This window comes from Crocuta crocuta, unplaced genomic scaffold, assembly GCF_008692635.1.
Source record: "Crocuta crocuta isolate KB4526 unplaced genomic scaffold, BGI_CrCroc_1.0 scaffold24, whole genome shotgun sequence".
NCBI classification, from domain to species: Eukaryota; Metazoa; Chordata; class Mammalia; order Carnivora; family Hyaenidae; genus Crocuta; species Crocuta crocuta.
The window spans coordinates 14,655,042-14,675,099 of record NW_027530974.1 but is presented as its reverse complement, the minus strand read 5'-3'; the positions used below and the strand labels follow the sequence as shown (position 1 = coordinate 14,675,099).

At 43.8% G+C, this 20,058-nt stretch overlaps 1 long non-coding RNA gene and 1 pseudogene across 1 annotated transcript in view; both read left to right on the top strand.

The window, feature by feature from the left end:
• Window positions 1–20,058, top strand: part of LOC144236468 (uncharacterized) — a 250,995-nt gene that overhangs the window by 162,800 nt on the left and 68,137 nt on the right. The window lies entirely within an intron of this gene.
• On the top strand, window positions 3,749–4,370 carry LOC144236325 (peptidyl-prolyl cis-trans isomerase A pseudogene; annotated as a pseudogene).

The following is a 20,058-nucleotide window of genomic DNA, read 5'->3' as shown; positions in this document are numbered from 1 at the left end:
CTGAGTAAACCTCGAATAACAGACTAAAGAAAAAGAATCCTGGGCACCTGGGTGGGTCAGTCGGTCAAGCATCCAGCTTTAGCTCAGGTTTGATCTCATGGTCTGTGGGTTCGAGCCCCACATCAGGCTCTGTGCTGACAGCTCAGAGCCTAGAGCCTGCTTCAGATTCTGTCTTCCTCTCTCTCTGCCCTTCTTCCCCTCATGCTCTGTGTCTTTCTGTCTCTGAAAAAGGAATAAGCCTTAAACATTTTTAAAAAGAAAAGGAATGCTGTCCTGTTTTATTTAATAATCCCCATTTCTGGAGGTCTGGGTAGAGACAGGGGCAGGGCAGGGCAGGGGGAGGGAGGGGCTGGCTCTCTGGGCTGGCTATAAGAGTGAGATAAGTAGAATGCTGAAGGATGAAGACTTAAAAAAATTTTTTTTTTTACATTTATTTATTATTGAGAAACAGAGTGAGACAGTGCGTGAGTGGGAGAGTGAGTGAGAGAGGGAGACACAGAATCCGAAGCAGCCTCCAGGCTCTGAGCTGTCAGCACAGACCCCGACATGGGGCTTGAACCCATGGACTGTGAGATCATGACCTGAGCTGATGTCAGACGCTTAACCGACTGAGCCACCCAGGCACCCCTGAAGGATGACAAGTTGAAATGGAGAAGGTGAGGCACGGTAAATCCTTACCAAGTGTGGGCCGGGGCGACTGAACTTTCCTTTATGCAGCCAGCAGCCCATCTGCCTTCATCGGCTTCTGTGTCTTCATTGCCAACTCTGTGGAGTGTCTACTTGGCTTTTCTTTCTTACTCTTTTTTATCTTAATCTCCTACCAAAGGTAACTAGATGCTGTTTGTGTGTGACACGCATGGCAGAAGCTCGATTTCTAAGTGGACATGAGCACGGGGACCAGTCTGCACGCCTTCGAGCAGATTTCTGTGCATCTGTGAATGTGTGTGCACTTGTGGGGACAGCCACAGACACAACACATGTGTGCATCTAGTCTACGCACCCTAACATGGAGGAGACACATTGACAGTAGTGAGAAAGAGTGATAGGAAACCGTGAAAGTATAATGCTTTTCAGCAGCCTTTACTGTTGCGACTGAAGTGCATGATGTAACATTGGGTGTGCGGGAAGAGCCTTAGCCTTTTCATCTTGTAGAACAATAGTCGGAGTTACATATTAACAGGTTCAAGTGTCAGTAAGTGTCGAAAAATACAAATTCTCTATTGTTTTCAGCTCTTGAAATGTGGGCTGTGTATTTTCATATTGTAGTGTGTCCCTGCTTGCTTGGAGTTCAAAATGCTTTGGATGAAGAATGTTACAGAGGGTAGTTTGTGGCAGAAAATGTGCCCTGATTGTTTGTTTATTATTCCCGAGGACATTTGCAGGTCTGAAGGGTCACATGCAGAAAAGAGGAGCTTTGTTTGGGAAATACAGTAGGAGCAGTACAAGAAAATTGAATTAAGTAAAGAAACTTCTGGAGTCCATCTTTGATTGATGCTGCTTATGTATTCTTCATTATTCCCTGTGAAGGCATAAAAACTATGAAATTGGATTTGGAAACTGGATTAAGACAAATGGCTCCTCAGACTTTTCTTTACTTTAGCTCTTTCCAATTTTCCTAGGGAAGCACGTAGTCACCGTATAAAGAGTCTGTGTTGACTACATTAAATCTTCCTAAAAACTGTGCCCTTGAGGTTTGATTTTAAGAATTAGTTTAGAAGACACAGAGGCAAGGGTACACCTGCTAACTGTGTTATGGTATTTGTCCTTAGATATTTTATATACGCATTTATTTTTATAGAGTGAGCAGTGGAGTGAAAAGGGAACAGAATACTCTTTTTCTTAAGAAAGTTTTTTCTGCCTATCACCCTGCCCTTCTTTTTTCAGGTAGAGTTTACCGTATTCCCATTTGAGCTATTGCTGTAACCCTCCAAATACTTTTCATCAGGGATTTGTAGGTGTTCACATGAGTCTCTATTTACTAGACTGTAACCCACTTGAGAAAAAGAGTTTACGATATGGATGGTCATATCTGCTCTGATGTGGTATAAAATCTGGCTGAGGGTTAGAACAGCCTGAGTGATGAAATCATATTGGATTACAACCCCAAAGAAGAAAATAAATACCCATGAGTCTATTGCAATCCTGATAAATAATTGAATAAATAAATAAGTGAGGCAAAAGTATTCTCCTTACAGAAGAATTCCAGTTGATAAATACACATGATGCATCATGAGAACTCCCAGCAGAAATGCCGCAGGAAAGTTCTGATGGATGCTAGGGTTGGTGGACAAAAGATTAAGCAGAAACAAGACACTTGTAGCATTTTATTATTTTTTTTATTAAAAAAATTTTTTTAATGTTTATTTATTTTTGAGAGACAGAGAGACAGACCATGAGCAGGGGAGGGGCAGAGAGAGAGGGAGACACAGAATCTGAAGCAGGCTCCAGGCTCTGAGCTGTCAGCACAGAGCCCGACACGGGACTCACACCCACGAACCGTGAGATCATGACCTGAGCTGAAGTCGGATGCTTAACTGACTGAGCCACCCAGGTGCCCCACTTGTAGCATTTTAAAGTATCTCCCTCCAAAACGTTTAGTAATTACAAAAAGGAATACATCACTCTCCCTGGAGAATCCTGACAGACATGCCTTAACTGAGTGATCAGGGTTGACACCACCAGTAAGCCATATTGATGTCGTATGGCTTCTTCACAGGAAATGCTGAGAAGGATGCACCACTGCTGTGGGGTTCTTCTCGGTCATGTGTAATCCCACTCTCCTCAAGAGAAAATATCCAACCCAAGTTGAAGAACATTCTAGAAAATAGCTGATGAGTACTCTCCAAAAGAGTCATGGTCTTAAAGATAAGGAAGGATTGAGGAGCCGTACAGGGGAAGGAGACTCAAGATTCATGATGTGTCCAAGTCATGTGAAAGCCTAGATTATCTCCTGAGATGGAAAAAGGACATGAGTGGAAAACTTGTGAAACCGTAATAAATTCTGTGATTTGGCTGGTGATGTTGACCAAGCTTAATATTCCGGCTTTGATCATTGTCCTAGGGATTATGTAAGACTTGAACATAAAGGAACGCCGAATGATGGGGACAAGGCAAGTACTATTTTTGCAACTGTCTATAAATCTAAAATTATCTTCGTGAAAATCTAGCTGAGGACACAATACCAATCCGCAAGAAGCAATCGTGGAGCCATACGTGAGAGCGCGCAACCAAGAATTCGCGGTGGAGGGGGGTGGGGCAAGTGAGGGTCAGTGAGCGTTGAGGGGAAGGAGGCATGGCTGAGGGCCCAGGGGTCAGGTCAGGTTTCCTAGAAGCGCCTTGAAAGGAGGCATCGAGATGACAGGTGGGACAAACAGGAATCAGTCTAGGAGCAGAGAGAGCAGGGACAAAGGCTGGGGGGAGGGACGCAGACGACCTGTGTGGGGTAGGTGGAGAGGCTGGCCACGGGATGTGTGCGTGATTGCTGCAGAGAAGCAGGAAAGTAATTGGGCCCCTGTGGGGAAGATGGAGTGGAAGACCTTGAAGTTCATAGGGAGGTGACAGAGTAATAAATTCTTGCTCCAGGAAGTACCACCATGAGACGGTACATATGGAAAATTGGTGACCGGGTATCCAGGTGGCTGGGATTTGGGAAAGATGAGGGCAGGTGAGTTCGGAGTTAGAAATAGGTAATGAGATCTTGTAGACAACACCGCCCCGGAGCCACCGCCCAGAGGTGGGCAACTCCACCATGTTTTTCAACATCGCCATGGCTGGTGAGCCTATGGGCGGCTTCCCCTTCGAGCTGTTGGCAGACAAAGTTCCGAAGACAGCAGAGAACTTCCCTGCTTTGAGCACTGGAGGGAAAGGATTGGGTATAAAGGTCCCTGCCTTCATGGGATTATTCTGGAATTTATGTGCCTGGGAGGTGACGGCACACGCCGTAATGGCACTGGCGGCAAGTCCATCTATGGGGAGAAATTTGATGATGAGAATTTCATCCCGAAGCGCACGGGTCCTGACATCTTGTCCATGACAAATGCTGGACTCAAGACGAACAGTTCCAGGTTTTCGTCTGCACCTCTGAGACTGCGCGTATGGATGGCAGCTCTGTGGCCTTTGGCAAGGTGAAAGAGGGCGGGAATCTTCTGGAAGCCATGGGATGCTTTGAAATCAGGAATGGCAAGACCAGCAGGAAGATCATCATTACGGGCTGGACAAATCTATCAACTCTGGACAAATCTATCAACTCTGACTTGTGTTTCATCTTAGCTGCCAGACCATTCCTTCTGCGGCCACCCCTTCACCCCCACCTGCTCAAAATATCCTATAATCTTTGTGCATATAGTTCGGCAGTTTCCGCGTTTTCCTGACTCCCCTCCTCATCTAGCTGGATTGCAGGGTTAAGTTTATGATAATGAAACGAAAAAATAGACAGCTGCAACAACGAAATACGTCATGAGGAGCTATTCATCCCAGGCCTGGAGTGGGAGGGGTGGGGAATCAGAAGAAGAAGAGGAAGCATCGTATCTAGCAGCATGTGAAGAGGTAGACTCCTCGAACGTAGTGGAGGAGGGATATGAAGAGGGAGGAGTCAAAGATGACTCCCAGGTCAAGCTCCCAGGACAAGTGATGCTGGTGTCCGTAATTGGAGTAATTCATTCAGCAGATATTTGAGTGCCTACATGGAGGAAATCTGTATTCTAGGTAAAGGAGGAGGATGAAAAAGAGTGTAAATGGCATGTTTGGCTATGAAACACAAGCAGGAAAGCGCATGGCTTGAGCTGGACTGAATGACTTCATAGATGACCAGTTCAAACCCATGTATGGTGGTGGGGAGGGGGGCGGTGGTCTCTGTCCTCCAGTTAAAAAGACAGAAGGGGATTGCTGTCTTCCTAACAGCAGCCCAGAACAGCATCAGGATATTTTTCAAGTTGACGTGTCTCTGTGCTTAATAACGATGTCAAGCCTACTGTTCAGACTATTCACCAAAAAACCCTCTCTAGTATCACCATTCTACGTAGGAAAAGCCCACACATACACTTTTGACTCTGCTGAGATAGAGATCCCTGGGTCCTAAGGGTCCCAAACACGAAAGTTCAAATACCATAAAAGCATAATGAACTTGGTAAAGGGCAAAAGATTTATTCGATCTGAAGAGAAACCAGAGTATAAGCATAATGAACTTGGTAGAAGAAGAAATGGAAAGTCAAGTTTGCGTGCTGAAGTTTCAGGCTCCTGATCTGTAGGCCTGTGTCTTCTGGACTTGTTTTATATAACGGTGCCCACGGAGCAGACCCTTAATTAATGTTCTCCTGGAGAGGTTTGGCCACGTTATTCTTCTCTTGGGCTTGTCCTTTCTCTGTGTTACTTAGGAAGGGGTTTCTGTACCTTTTCTTCCTTTGTGTTCATCAGTGACTTCACAAGTTCCCACCTGTACCTCAGAAATGACTATACAAAGATTTCCGTTGCTCTCACAGTTGATATTTTCAGTTACGGTTCTTAAAAATTGAGCACTTACCCCCTTTTTGATATCCAGCGACGATTAGGTTAAATAGACATTTTACTGAGAATAGGAAACTAAAGAGGAAGTTACCCCCTTTTATGGTTAACTGTAAATGGAAATCACTTGTCTCCTGGCAAAGTGTGAAATTGTGGTGTTTCTGATTTGGGTCCAGAATGAAGCATTGCATATCACCTTTGCAGCACGTTAACTTAAGCTCCAAGTGTCTTCTGAATGGTGAGAACGCTCCATCAAATATGAATTGCCCATGGTGTATTTAAGCCATGGTTTAAATGGCCATGTATTTCATCATACGAATAGACCTCTTGCGTGTAACATAGGAAGGAATTCTGTCTTTTATAGAGTGGACGTTGGCAGTGGCAGAGCACTCTGTGAAGTGACCACGAGGTCCCCTCTGTGGGCCCGTTGTGGATGTCTATATGTTCAATCTAGGAGGATAAAGAATCTTTTTATGTTCTTTGTGTGGACTTCAGTATTGTTTCCATAGGGAACACAATTCTAAATTGTAGTTGTAGCCAATGGTTCTATAGAAAGTTTCCACTTAAAGGTACCACTCTGTCCATTGAATGCTTCCACAGCGCCATATACACATGCCAGTCTGCACCACGCCCATCCCAGAGCGCCTGGTGCCTTTGAGTAGAGTGCATTTACCACAGTGGGTGTCCAGTTTCCTTTTGGTGGCAGAAGTGGGAGTCCTGTGCTGAGCTCAGGGAACCATTTTGGACCTGTTCTCAAAAGTTACGAGGCGAAGGCAGACAGAACTTCAGCTCTGTGACCCGCAGCAGACCCCATAGGGATTGAGAAACCTTCCAGGCCGCCCTTTGTCACAGAGTTCATGCACACGTATTATACTGGCTAATTCTTTTATTTTTTAGGACGCTCCCTGGGAAGCATGTGGTCATTTAACCTAGTGGACCTTTTAGAAATGCAGTGGAGAGATGAGGGTGGAGAGTGCCGGAAAATTGCGGTGGGAGGAACAAGAATAGAAAGCCAAGTTTTAGGAATGAACGAAATCTGTTTAAAGTTAGATCTTAATTTAGAGTTTGTGCCGTCCCCTGTAGCACTCAATAGTGAAATAAGGGGGAGACTTAGCAAGAGGCGGGCGTGGTTACACATTCCTTCGCTTCTTCACTATCCTCTGTTCTCTCTTCTCCCCTTTTGCATTAAAAGTAAACTAAACAAGTATGAAGTGAGCAAGCTGTCTTAAGAATGTTCGGGGCGCCTGGGTGGCTTAGTCGGTTCAGTGTCCGACTTTCACTTAGGTCATGATCTCGCGGTTCGTGGGTTCGAGCCCCGCGTCGGGCTCTGTGCTGACTGCCAGCTCAGAGCCTGGAGCCTGTTTCAGTCTGTGACTCCCTCTCTCTCTGACCCTCCCCTGCTCACTCTGTCTCTCTCTCTCTCTCCCCGCCCCCAGAAATAAAAAAAAAAAAAAAAAAGAATGTTCAAATGATGTCACATCTGTGAGTTTTGTCATAACGAGATCCTGGTTTTCTTCCCAGGAAGGGGAAAAATGACTGATAAGAGAAATCCTGCTCTTGACTCTGTGGGTGAGGCCCTGAGATGCTCAGAGCCCTGTTGGCTAAGCAGGGCACTCAGTGTAAGGTTAATGATGTAACGAGTTGACTTAACCCAGCTCCCCAAGTAGATTCAACGGAGGGAGCGGGCTTTCTCATCTTAAATGCATCGACCACAATGAAGGAAGTAGAAAAACTAGAAGCATTATAAAATATCAGTGGTGTGGGGCCATTCATTTTAGAGATAAACCATCCGACTAGATTATTCAGGGTAGGTGAACATAAAGTACCTTTTCCTGAGATGCACCAGAGCAGAGAGGACACGGAGAGCAAGAAGGTTGCATGCAGAAACCCCCGCTTGTTGCAGTTAACTTTGTGTTCACAGTAGGGGGTGGAGACATCCACATGGTGATGATCTCCGGATCCAGAGTCTTTCCATCTTACGGCTCAGTCATTCCCTAAGGTCAGTGGGAGACCGGAAGGTTCTTCTGCAGCAGTTTGGCCAGCAGTTGCGGGGGAAGAGAGAGTGAGAGAGATCTCGTTGGAGGTTTGTTAAGGGAATATCACTCTCTTTCATGTTTCCTTGGCCAGATTTAGTCAGATGGACATACCTAACCGCAGGGAAAGATGGGAAATGCCAAACTTAGTGCTTGAGAGGTCAGGGAAGTATGTGGAACACTAACCAGCCTCTGCCACTATGGGGTACAGTCTCCAGCCTGAGGTCAGCTTTACCTCCACTCCAGCCGCGCCCTGGGGCATACCTCTGTGAGTTCCCGGGTATTTGCAGGACACCACACCCCTGTCGTGGGAAAATCAGGGGCCTGCTGAGTCAGTGTGTCAAGACTCTTTTAAGTTTTTTTAAATGTTTGTTTATTTTTGAGAAAGAGAGACAGAGCACAAGTTGGGGAGAGTCAGAGAGAGAGAGAGAGAGGGAGACACAGAATCGGAAACAGGCTTCAGGCTCTGAGCTGTCAGCACAGAGCCCAATGTGGGGCCTGAACTCACAGACCATGAGATCATGACCTGAGCTGAAATTGGACGCTTAACTGACTGAGCCACGCAGGTGTCGCAGGACTCTTTATCCTTCACACCATCTTCCCCTGAGCGCACATTCCCTGATGTTATGTGTGGCTCCCCATGGAAAGACAAGGAACCTTCTAAACACTGCCACTAAGTGATGGCATCCTCCCCACCTTCCTGGGCTTTGTCTATGCGTATTGGCGAGGAAACTGCTTCTACTGAAGTTCTCCCGACTACGCCATCTGGGAGCTGAATCTTATTAACATAACTAAATTCCAAAGGGATTCCTAAATTACACCAGTGCTTCCAGATGACCCAGTATCTGCGTTCTATACCCAGGGCTGGGCTGCATCCCCATTCCACTCTCCGGAGAGTATATCTCCCACCAAACTCTGGAACAGGTGTTTACTGAACTGAACTATTGGTAAGCTTTTGATGTCACGTGACAAAAAACAAGAAGGGGAGTTTGGGGAAGCAGGTTGGGGAGTTAAATATATAAAATTAGTTCTGTGCTCTATTGCATGAGGTGGGATGAAGTATTTAGATGGGGGCAGTGGTGTAAACGTGGGAGGCAGGAGGAAGTCTGTAAAGAGAGGAAGGCAGAGGCGCCTGGGTGGCTTAGTCGTTTAAATGTCCAACTTCGGCTCAGGTCATGATCTCATGGTCTGTGGGTTCGAGCCCCATGTCAGGATCTGTGCTGACAGCTCAGAGCCTGGAGCCGGCTTGGGGTTCTGTGTTTCCTTCTCTCTCTGCCCCTCCCCTGGTCTCTCTCTCTCTCTCTTTCAAAAATAAACATTAAAAAATTTTAAAATAAAGAGAGGCAGGCAGATGCCAGAAAAAAACTTTGGAAGTTCCAGGTCAAGAAGAAGAATCGTCCTTCTTCTTCCTGACCTTCTTTCTCTTGATTTCTGTACCTTCTGTTCCCTGCCTACCACAGGAACAGCTTGCTTGAGAGCCGTCAGTACTAAAATGTGTCTGCATTATGGGCTTAATTGCTCTTGTTTGCCTTCCTACAAAACCCAGCACTATTTATAAACTTTGTTTCTCTGAGAAAATGAGTTTGGAGTTCCAAACACATGACTTACAAATGAACTTTCTGTACACAGCCCATTCATAAATTCAGGACAGCCTGTACTGGGCTTGTAAACCAGAGATAACATTTATCTGTGCTTTATCAGCATGGGCTCGTCAAGCTAACTTATGTTTACTCTTCTCTGCATTCGCTTTGATGATAGCCTTGCTCTTAACATTTAATACTGTATGGTGGGAGAAAACATTTCCCTTGGAGGTGCCTCAAATATTCTTGTGAATTGCAATAGTGACTTCATTTTATCTACCAATTTATCTTTAGTAGGATTCATGGCTAAGAAAATCTTTTGCGCAGGGAGTCTGTAAATTGTAGAAAAATTGAGAACCATTTAAAGGGAAGTGGGGGAAAGAAAGAATTCTTTTTCTGTACTACCCTGCTTGTCAGATATCTTGCAATGTAATTACTGTGTTGGTTTGTAAAGGTTAAAGAACGCCGAGGTTTATAATTCTCTTTTGTGTATGGGAAAAATCCGACACATCAAAGCAAAATGCCTTAACGTAGAAGTTCTGAGCATTTTATAGTTTGTCGACACATAGACATACTTCATGGATTTTTATATTTGCTTTTACAAATACCGGATGAATCAGTTATTTGCTCCATGGAGCCAGTTTGCAAATTACAGACTTACTTGGTCTATTGCAGATCTGTTTGTATGTGCAATACATGCACAGAACTATTCTTGGTGGCATCATGTTGTAATGCAAAAGGTAGAAACCCTGTCTTAGAGATGCTCCTTCTTAGGGAACCCATATGCAAGTAAAAAAATTCTGCGGTTAGCAGAGCAGTGGACAGAGGATGATCACAGATGTTACTGAGGCTGTTCTGTTAGAAAGCAGAAATAGAATGCCTAGGTCAGGGCAAGCTTGTCATGGATTGTCAAGGTGATGTGCTGCCTTATGAAAAAGAATACCTTGTTCCCCCCTCACAATGCACCCCTGCAATGGAATGAAACTGTTTCAGCTGTTATTCTGATGTGCACTTAAGGCTCAGATTCTGATACTGCTGTAGTTAAAATTTAGTGACTAGCAGTCATGTTTAATGGTCTTCCCCTTCTGTTTAAAACAGTACTGTGGCCCTTGCTAGGAACATACCCTTTTAGTTTCAAGTTTATGTGTTCTGTTGTATCTTTTGTTGATTTTTCTTTCCTATCAAAACTATGAGAATAATTTTGATGTCATGATCTTTTGGCCCTCCCCAGTCTGTAATCACTTTGCCCCAAATTGTCCCTGTACGTTTCAGGTCACCTTTATGTTAAATGATTAGTCATTGACTAATACCTTTGAAAGGATTTTACAGAAATTGAACTGCAAAGCTGTAGTTTAATACAAAGAAGCCTCGTGAGTGTGGAAGGAAGCCCTTTAGGAACTGCAGAGTAGTACAGAAAAGTCAGGCATTATAATTAAATACTGTCAGGTTATCACTGAGCATTGACTCTCAAAATGTATAAAAGATGTTTTATATTTCTGGGGAAATGTATATTTTCCCAGAAGTCCACTTCTTAAATGTTTTGAGGGTAGTTAGAAGTTACTCCAATACTATAAGGGAGTACCTGGCAGAGAAGGGTGAAGGAACCAGAGTTTTAAAATGCCAACAGAAATCACTAATTAAGGGAGAACTCTTGAAGTTTCCCCTTTAAGTCCTCACCAGAAACATGATACCATCTGAACTTTTCCACCTTATCCAAACAAAAGCAGACTAGGAAGTTGCACTTCTATCTGGATGTAAAGGCTGAATGTAGAATAGAAATCATTAAGTTTAATGGATTTCTGTTTTATGACCAGCTCAAGTTTACAGCTTTCTAGATACCCGGAGAGACGCGAAACCTTTATTGTTATTCACCTTAAATCTTATATAATCTGCTCTTAATTTCCAAAGTCATGAAAAATACTTCTTCTCTCTGGAGACTTCCCGTCCCCCTCTTACCCGCCCCTCCCCCCATGCCAGTGCCCTGCAGAGAAAGGATCCTGTCATTTTCAGCACTGATAGTGCTCGGATTCATTTGTAGATTAAACATACCAAGTGCGGTTGGCACCTCTTCATGAAAATTGGGCCCAATGGGCTACTTGACAGTCACTGAAAGTGCTTGTCTTGGTCGAAGTTTATCTTTTACAGCCATTGAGCAGAGTAACCTGTTATAAAACATGACACTGTATCATTTGTGGTGTGTCTTTAGCCCTGAACACCCAAGCTGAAACATATGAAGAGACGTTCTTGACCTTTAAAGAGACTTCATTAACCCTATGTATTAAAATGGCTTTCATGATAAGTCTTTGAGAAATGCTTTCGTGGTTGATTCCTGGAATGCTCAAAGAGTANACAAAAGCCAAGCATTACCCAGAGGCCTTTCAGAGTCATGCAGAAATAATAATTGTTGTTGTTTGTTACTGTGATGATGATGATTATTGCAGATGAACACATTGGCCTTCTGATTTTTTAATTTCAGCATTCCCTTAAAATCACCATTGACTTGTGTGGAAAAGAGGGATTTCCTGGAACCAAAAATATTATGGAGGTCGCTGTGCAGGTGGTTATTGGCATGTTTATCAGATAAATCAAACATCAAATGGGCCGTGGGGAGTGGTTCTTCAGTACTTTATCCTGGCAATTTTTTCCCCTAAAGAAAATCATGTTGCCTCTTCAGCGGAGGAGTTTGGAGAAGGCATGGCATTTAGGTACCCGTTCCTGTGCCTTGGAGAAGCTGAAAAGCAAGGCTCCAGAGCACCCCCCTCAGTATTTTTCATAAGCTTTAAACTGGGTATGAAAAGGCCTGTCCACTTTAAAGCTTTTGCCTGCAAAGATCAAGCAGGGATTGATTTTTAACCTCTGTGCTCCTGGGGGGAACAGAATGCAGTGGCCGGGATTGAAAGAAGCAGATAGAAAGAAAAAGCAAAGTAACCTCTCCGGCACTCACCTGACAGCATCTTCAGAGGATGAGGGTCGATACCTGCCAATAGTCATAGTTAAAGAAAGGGCTGGAATTCTACCTTGCACGTGCTCTACCCATCAAGACCTCTCACCAGGAAAGACAGATATTCCTTATTCAGGAAATGGGAAGCAGGAAGCGTTAAGGACTGTCTGATGCATCGTTTTGCTATATTCACAGAGCCGTGCCTTTGTTACCACCCCCAGAGGAAACCCTACCCACATTAGCAGTCGATTACCATTTCCCCCCACCCCTTCACCCCAGCGCCTGACAGCCACTAATCTGTTTTCTCTCTATGTAGCTTTTACTCTTCTAGACATTTCATATAAATAGAATCCTATAGGATGTGAGCTTCTGTGCCTGGTTTCTTTCACTTAGATAACGTTTCCAAGCTCCATCTTCAGGGTAGCAGGTAGCAGGTCGGTAGCACGTTTCTGCAGCCAGTACTTGCTCTGACTTAATAATACCTCACTGTACACACATACCACACCTTCCTTACCTGCTGTGAGTTAATAACCGCTGGAAGTGCTTCTACTTTTCAGTGATATCTGAATGATGCGGCTGTGAACATTCCCAAACAAACTTCTGTGTGGGCATGTTTTCATGCCTCTGTTTATCTTTTTTTTTTTTTTTTTCAAGTTTGTCTAAGAAAGAGAGAGAGCATGTGCATGGCGGGGGAGGTGGGAAGGGCAGAGAGAGATGGAGAGAGAGAATCCCCAGCAGGCTCCTCACAGTCAGCACTGAGCTCGACATAGGACTCGATCCCATGAACTGTGAGATCATAACCTGAACCGAAATCAAGAGTCGAATGCTTAACTGACTGAGCCACCCAGGTGCGCCCCGTCTGTGTTGCTTAAAAGACAGTAAATGACTTCTTCTTTCCCTTTCATACATTCGTTTGCTTCACTGTGGTCTCTTCTTATCTATCTCATTCTCCTCAAAATAGTTTTCCTGAAGAAGGTGGTTGTAGAACAGCAAGAACCTAAATTAGTTTGTTTACTAATCACCAACCAGTGGACTCTCTCCTACGCACCCCACATGTGTTACGGCATTTCTCAGATGGCCCTTGCTTTCCAGGCGCCATGGAGGGAGTTTAGACCAGCTCCGGGCTCCCCAAAAGCCTGAAGGTATTCAGCCGAGATGTGGGAGGAGCTGGGATTTGGACCCACATTTATTTCTCTCTTGATCACAGAGCTCTCTGCTGCCTTCCTCATCATAAGATTAATCCACCTATTCAGACACCTGTTCACCTCTCAGAGAATTCTCTTTCTTTTCATGAGCCTCCTTCTGACTTGTCATGAAAAGTAAGAAACGTGGTTTAAGACCCTTTATCATATGCCCGTGGACCTGGAGTAGACATCTGTGGCCCCCCTGCCCCCGACAGAATGACCATTTCCTTCTCTGTTTGAGTGAGGTGCTCAGTTCCAGCCTGGCTCTTTTTTTATTATTAAATTTTTTAATGTTTCTTTATTTTTGAGAGAGAGAGGCAGACAGGATCCAAAGTGGGCTCTGTGCTGACAGCACAGAGCGGGACTCGAACTCACAAACCATGAGATCATGACCTGAGCCGAAGTCGGACGCTTAACCCACTGAGCCACCCAGGTGCCCCCACTCTCTGTCTCCTCACCTTGACCTCACCTCCTTCATGCCAGACCCACACATACTGCTGCACCCACGACCTGTTTATCAACTCAAGCCAGCCTGCTTTGCACCTGTCGAAATCTGAAAATCTCAAACAATGGGACTCCCTTCTCTGGGCACAGCCTCGGGCCTCCCACGCCTCCTCCCGTCCCTTGCCCCCCCCTTCCTAGTCTCTTCAAAACGTATCATCACTCCTGATTTCTGCACAGGAATATTTATTCCTCTTGTTTTTTGAAAATCTTGACAAGTTGACTTCCATTTAACACCCAGTGCTCATCCCGACCAGTGCCCTCCTCCATGCCCATCCCCCACCTTCCCCTCCACCCCCCCATCTGCCCTCAGTTTGTTCTCGGTATTCAAGAGTCTCTCATGGTTTGCCTCTCTCCCTCTCCCCCACTATTCCCCCCTTCTTCTCCCCCACGGTCCTCCATTAAGTTCCTCCTAATCCTCCTATACGTGCAAACATATGGTATCTGTCCTTCTCTGCCTGACTTATTTCGCTCAGGATAACACCCTAAGGTTCCATCCATGTTGCTACACATGGCCAGATGTCATTCTTTCATCACCACGTAGTATTCCATTCTATAGATAAACCACATCTTCTTGATCCGTTCGTCAGTTGGTGGACACTTAGGAAGCCAACTTATCAATAAACTATTTAAAAAAAATAAATAAAAAGAATTCTCACACGCAAAAAAGAAAGAGCATGATTTTATTTAAGTATAAACCCTCTACTCAAAATGATTTTTTGATCTGTTCTGTTTAACTGGATCATATTCATTTACAAGTTTTTATTAATTTGATATCTTTACCTTAAATTTTGATGTTCCAGTAAACATTACTGCAAAAGAAAAAGGGATACCTGTCATGCATGCATACATAATAAAATTTTTGCTCTCAGTAAAAAAAAAAAAAAAAAGAAAAAAGGAAATCTTGAGACATAAACCCTTCACCTGTCTCTTTTCTTTAGTTCTGTGCCAGTGCCGTGGCTCGAATGTACCAATGGGTCTGACTTCCGGTATCAGATATGCCGCAGAGCAGATATTCAAGGCATCAGGGACTCAGAGGAGTCCTTTTGGAGGCTAGCCAACATTTTTTAGAATTCTTTCGATTTTATGCTTTCAGAAGCGTCTCTGTCATATACAAGCTACATTAATTGCTCACTTCTGTTCCCTCCATCGTGAACGTAGGAGAAGAGAACATGAAAGTGTCATTTTTCTCATCTGTAGGAGAGGAGGTTGAGATTTTGGACCAAACTAAAGTTGGGGATTACCTGTGAATTTCAGTCACCTCTGTGCTCATGGCTGTCATGGCTAAGAAGGTCATAAAGGGGAAGAAATAAGCCTTCCTGTTCTCTTGTGATGATAGATGTGTGTCTTCAGGGGAACCCGAAAGTTCCACTTGACAGAAGAGGTTACAAACAAATGGATTTGCTACGGGCTCCGCGAGAGAGGTAAAATGAGGAGCTTTGGTGGAGTCCGAAACCCTTCACTTTGGCTGGCCTGTCACCACTGAGCAGTCTGTTCTGCCTGAGCTCGCCGGGCTCCTTCGGAGGGGAGTCAGAGAGGGGACAGGTGGGGACAGATGGGTCTCCATCCTCTCTCTTTATTCTCCTCTCTCCACCCCCTTAGAACAAGCACATTAAGGGAATGTCTGGTGAATACACTACAGTGTTTATCAGGACATTTTTACAGTTGTTTTGTTCTGTATTTAACCAATGGCCAATAAGAGACTTAATAATTCAAGTAAGTAGAAACAGACAAAATCAGTCTATCTGTATCCTGAGGATGAATCTAAACAAACCTACCTAGTTGGGACACATCCAGCTGTTGCAGCAGCCCCATCTGAATGAATTATGAAGATTGAATTATCCACTTAATCTTGAAGGGTAGTTCTGCCCACTCTGGAGGGAGGGGGCCACCTTGGGGGGAAGGTGGTCTATGAAAGCCCCGCATATAGGAAGCTTCATGAATGCATCTGTTTTGCAAAAGTTGAATCAGTCTCCTGGATGGTCACTTGTGAGGATTTTTCTATAATTATTAAAATTCTTCTTAAATACACCTATATTAAAAATAACCCCCAAATCTCTTGAAAACTAAATGCCACATTTTGTTTGTTTTGTATTTCAGTGTCCTTGCCATACTTGTTTTCTTTCTTTTAACTACAAGAATTAACTAATTCGTCTTAAATCACTAAACGTGTAGAAGGTGCACAGGAGATGTCCACAGAAAAATGAGTCTCTTATTTCTGTCCCCAAGGCATCCGAAGTCACTCCTGGAGACAAGCTCCGTTAAGGTTTCTCTTTGTTACCATTACCATTATCTTGAAATACCATTCAGGATATTTTATAACTATGTATGCAAAACTGGGTTTGTTTATTTGTTTTAAACAATGTTTACACCATACAAACTATTCTGGTCTTTGCCTTTTCTTTAACCCCACCATGTATCCTGGAATATCTTTTTGTCAGAACATAGAGAGTAACCTTATTCTTTATAGTGTCTAAAAGACTATTCCATTGTATGGTCCTGCATTGATGGACTTCTACGTGTTTCCAATTATCTGCTACTATGAACAAAGCTTTGGTGAATTACTTTCTATAAATAGCATTTGATATGTCAGCAAGGATCTCTGGAGGAGAAATTACTCAAGTGGAATCAAAAGGAATGTGCAGCTTTAATTTTGGTAAACCTTGCCAAATTGCCCTCCAATTTGGCATCTGTATCAATGCATGCTCTCCCTGGAGCTGCGTGAGTGTGCCTTTTCTCCACAGACTGTGATTAAGCTTCATGATCTTTGCCAATCCGAGAGGTGAAAAAATACTATCTTTTAGTAGCTTTTAATGTGACTTTGCTCATGATAGTGATGATTGAATATGTTTTCACATGTTTAAGTGCCATCCGCATTTGCTTCCCTGAGAAACGTGCATTCACGTTCACTGCCCGTGTTTTACTGGGTTTTCGGTCTTTCTAGCGAGTCGATTTTTAGCAACACTTAGGAGTGCAAGAAAATGAGTCCTTTTGTCTTGTACTTTTTTATTCATCTGTTTCTTTTTTGACCTATGTTTTTCATGTGGAGTTTGTTTTTAAAATTATNTCTTTCCATATTTTTTTTTTTTTTTTTTGCCTTTTAACTTTTTGATATACTTAGGTCTTCTCCGGTCGAATATTATATTTAAAAAATTGTCTCCTAGCTTTTGCTTAGTATTTTCTAAATCATACCTTTACTGAGGTATAATCGCATACCATACAATGTACTCTTTTAATTTTTTTTAATGTTTTATTTATTTCTGAGAGAGAGAGAGAGACAGCGTGAGCAGGGGAGGGTCAGAGAGAGAGGGAGACACAGAATCTGAAGCAGGCTCCAGGCTCTGAGCTGTTAGCACAGAGTCCGACGCGGGGCTCGAACCCACAAACCGAGAGATCATGACCTGAGCCCAAGTCGGACGCTTAACCGACTGAGCCACCCAGGCGCCCCACAATGTACTCTCTTAATGTGTACTGTTTAGTGGTTTTAGCGCATTTACAGAGTTATGTAATCATCACCACAATCTAATTTCAAAACGTTTTCATCATTCCCCAAAGAAACCCCATCCCCATCGGCATACCCCATTCCCTCCCTCCCCAGCCCTCAGTAACCACTAATGTGCCTTTTTGGAACACTTCATATAAGCAGAGTCATATAACACATAGTCTTCTATGATTGGCTTGTACTTAGCATCGTGTTTTCATGGTGATTTCTAGTATTTTTCTTTTTTCAGGTTTTGCATGTAAATCTTTGGTCACTGGAATTTCTTTTCGTGTAGGATGTGAACTAGAGATCTCACCTGACTTTCTCCAGGTGGCCCATCCAGCTACTAGAAGTCCCTTCTCCCATGAAAATGCAGTGTCACCTTTATCATGTGTGAATTCTCTAGGTATCTGAGCTCATTCATCTTCTGTGGGTCCGACTCTACTCACGCGCCAGTGCATACTCATTTAATTTCTGGGGCTTTATAATATTTGTTACTGGGTACGGTAGTCTTTCCTTATTTCTTTTTGCGTCATTTCTGTGGATCTTTCCTGTTTATTTTTCCATGTGATCTCCAGAATTAGCTTCCTCGTGGTGCTTTTTTGACATTGTGTCAAGTTTGTAGATTAATTTGGGAAGAATTACTCTTTCTGGATACTGACCTCCTGTTTGAGGATAAGGGAGTGCTTTCCAGATGAACCTGTCTTCTCTGTTCCTCAGTAGTATTTGATTTTTTTTTCATAGATCTTGCATATTTCTCATCCAGTTTATCTTCTAGGTACTTTATATTTTTGCTGCCTTGAAAAATGGGGATATCTTTCTATGGGCTGTCATTGAGGAAGGCTGTTGATTTTTGCATATGACTTTTGTTAATTACCTTACGGAATCCTCTAATTGTCTACCATTGCTGTTCAACTCACTTCGCTCAGATTTGCAACCACAGCATATGCAAATAATGATTTTACTGCCTCTTTTTTTTTTCCGATTTTATGCCCCTTTTTTCCTTTCTCCTTTATAACTAAATTGGCTAATTCTGCCAGAACAGCGTTAAATCACAGCGATGATGGTGGACAGCCTGGCAGTGTTTCTGATGTGAATGGAATGTTTCCGATGCTTCCTCATTAACAGTGAGGCTGCCTTTGGGCTTGGGCATGTTTTCTGTCCATTTGGTGTGTGCAGGTCTTTACAATGAGCAGAAAGCAGTTTGGAAGTGCCGGGTCTGGCCGAATCATTTGCAGAGGTGAAGGTTGCTCAGCCGGCTCTCTGTAGGGATGAAATGGTAGGCTGATTTTCCTCACCAGCACTAAGGAGTTTGAGTGGGAAGTCCATGCTGTAAAGGAAGAAGGTAGCAATTATACTCTAATCTCGTGCTATTTTTCTTTTGCCAATCAAGTGAAAAGACTAAGAAGCTATACGAATATGTAGCACTGTATTTACCATTCCACGAGGATTAAATAAGGGTTTTTGCTAAAGGAGAAATGGAGGAGTAGAGGGAAAAAGGGATAGAAAAGAAAAAGAGGAAAAAATGTCATTTTCTTCACTGTCCCCACCCCACCCCCCGACCCCCAGATAAGCCATGTGATACACCCAAGTATTTCTGGGGTCAAAACACTAATTGTCAGCACATATGATAAAGGGCTTCAGAAAAGGCTTAGCAGAAATAGTGGAATCTTTTACCATTTGCGAGCAGAACTGATTAGGAAGGAGTTCTAGATATTGAGAAATCACTGAAGGGAAAAGGAATTCCTGTTGAAACGTGTTTACATGTTGATTCTTTTTGATGTTGCCATTAAGAAAGCATTTTGATCTCTTGCGAAGAAACCGGAGAGGTATTTTATGTGCTGACCCTGAACCTGACATTAGTAATAAGTACCAGGACGGACTGTCCCTTGCATTAGCAGAACTAGAAAACAAACAGAAGACAGTGACCGTTGGGGCTTTGATGCTTGTTAGAAACATTTAATATAGAGTTGGTGAGTTGTGGTTAAAAACAAAGGGAGTTTAGGCTGGTGCTACAAATTAGAGAAACAGATGGGTAGCTTGGGGGACTCACTATATCATTGTCTATAGCATATGCAGGAAGGGAAAGTTGTGGGGAGTGAACAGATCACACAGGTATGCCCAGCCAGAGGACACGCCCACCCCTGGCCAGCATGTGCTGCTGTCACACCAGAGCCCCGGATGTGACTTTGGCATGGCAGGAAACCCCGGCTCTGGGCACGCATCTCAAGCATGTTTCTCGCCTTCTTCTCGGGTGGTGTGCCGAGGAGGAAAAGAGCAAGGGCTTAGAGCAGAAGCATCTGCCATTTCCTGGCTGTGTGAACTTGACCAAGTTTCTAAAGCTTTCCGAGTGAGTTTAGCAGCCCATCTGAAGTCATGCCTACGATTCAGGATTTGTGTGGATTTCTTAGAGATGTACGCATCTAGTACAGCATGGGGCCTTGTGGAGAGCAATTACTCAATAAGTGTTTATAGATGGGCCAGAGGAAGCAAGAGCAGAGGGAAAGAAGAAAGAATTCCGTGTGTCAAGTGCCATGACCCTGATACACAGAGAGTACTGGGGAAACTCATAAAGAGAATCACATCCAGGATTGGAATGGAGAGTGTTTATAGGAGAGATTTCTCAGAGAGATGAGTTATGAAGAGTGAGCAGGCAATGTGGTCTAGGGAATGTAGAGAAGGCCAGCATGTTCAAGGGCGTAGGCTTGATGGAGTCCAGGAGTCTGAAACCCAGGGAAGGCTTAGTAAGAGACTATGGCTGAGGCAGTGAGAAGTGGTGAGCAGGGAGACGGAGCGGGGGCAGACCTCGGGTTGAATAGGGTCTTGTTCGTCATGTTTG